The sequence below is a fragment of the Dipodomys ordii genome, unplaced genomic scaffold (genome assembly GCF_000151885.1).
Source record: "Dipodomys ordii isolate 6190 unplaced genomic scaffold, Dord_2.0 Scaffold6, whole genome shotgun sequence".
NCBI lineage: Eukaryota > Metazoa > Chordata > Mammalia > Rodentia > Heteromyidae > Dipodomys > Dipodomys ordii.
In genome coordinates, this window is record NW_012267222.1 from 919,533 (window position 1) to 920,991 (window position 1,459).

General features: G+C 62.3%; 1 long non-coding RNA gene across 1 annotated transcript; it reads left to right on the forward strand.

Annotated features, from left to right (window-relative positions):
- Positions 1 to 568: 568 nt before the first annotated feature.
- On the forward strand, positions 569 to 1,327 carry LOC105998821. The gene is made up of 3 exons (XR_001175712.1): positions 569 to 676; positions 772 to 848; positions 1,126 to 1,327. It is a non-coding gene; the product is annotated as an uncharacterized LOC105998821 (long non-coding RNA).
- Positions 1,328 to 1,459: the final 132 nt, after the last annotated feature.

The following is a 1,459-nucleotide window of genomic DNA, read 5'->3' on the forward strand; positions in this document are numbered from 1 at the left end:
GGCCCTCCTGGTGTGGGCGGGCTGCCAGGGGCCCTGGTGACCCAGGACTGTGGCTTTTCTTTCCAGAGCTCTACCTGGATGAGAGCAAGCAGCTCTACAAAGAGTTGGGCTTCAAGCGGTGTGTGTGTGTGTGGGGCAGCATGGGCATGGCGCGGGACGATGGCCTCTACTTCTTACTCCTCATCACCCACCTGTCCACCCCGTCTTCCCCAGGGAAGCCAGTGCCGGCGTCATTGGCAGCCCTTCTGTGCGTCCTCCGGTGGGGGTCCCCAACAGGCTTCTCAGCAGCTATAGTCTACTCTAAGCAGACAAGAATATAGTCTGAGCCTTCTGGAAATCATAGGCTGCCCGCTGTGATTGGCAGCACCAGCTGGGCCAGATCTCTGGTTCCACTCAGCCCAGGGCCTGGTTCCCATACCCTGCATCCTTTGCCGGACCCTAGGCCAGCAGCCAGTACCCAGGTGGGGAGCCCCAAGACCCCAGGAACCGCTCCTGGGGGACTAGCTGCATGCTGAGATGCATGGGTGGGGCAGGGCCTGATCTGGAACTGGTCTGTGGCGTGGGGACTGGGCTCCACTCCAGTCTGGACCAGGGGAACTGGTGTTTCTGCAGGTACAATAGCTTGAGCATTCTGCCACCCGCCCCGGGAAAGCCCGTGTGTGATGTGGCCGCCAAGGTTTGTAGTCCCCAAGGCCATACAGGATTGGGGTGGTGGGAGCCTCTGAAGGTTTTTCTCTGTGGCCAGCCTTGGCCCTGGCCCTCTCCACACAGGCCAAGGCCCAGAGGAACCTGTCTGGGGACCTTCTGCAGAGTGGAGGGCTGCCGGTGGTCAGCAAAGGTGTGTTGGGGTAGGGGTTGGGGGCTGCGGCCTCAGCGGGAAGGCTTGCTGAACGTGGCAGCCAGGCCCTGTTCTCTCTCGCTGGCACGCTCACCCCCTCACAACTTCTTTGTGCTATGACCCAAGTGTTGGCTGGGGGCACATCTCCCATCTCGGTAATTGGGTGGGGGTCAGGGCATGCAGGGCCACTGGGCTCAGCTGGCCAGACTGCCTTCCTCCTCTTGGCACTGGGGTGCGAAGCACAGGCCAGCTTTCAGGGCGCCCTGACCGCCTGCCTGCTGTCACAGGTGGTGGCAAGGTGCTGCTGCACTTCATCCAGAAGTCTCCAGGCCACTGTGTCCCCCAGGAGAGCATCCTGCAGGCCCTGGCATCTCTGCAGAGGTCTGTGCCAGCCAGCCACTCCCGGTGAGCTGAGACCTCGGGAGGACCACCACTCCCTGGGCCGGCATGGGGCGTGGCGTGGCGTGGCATGGCGTGGCCACACACCGAGCTGTAGCCTCTTGGGATCCATGTAATTTTGTGCTCAGTGGTTGCTGGGGGATGTAGCTGTTATTGCGGCTATTCTCCGGGGGAGACTAGGCCGCGGAGGACTGAAGGGCAGGGGTCCTAGTGGGCTGGCAC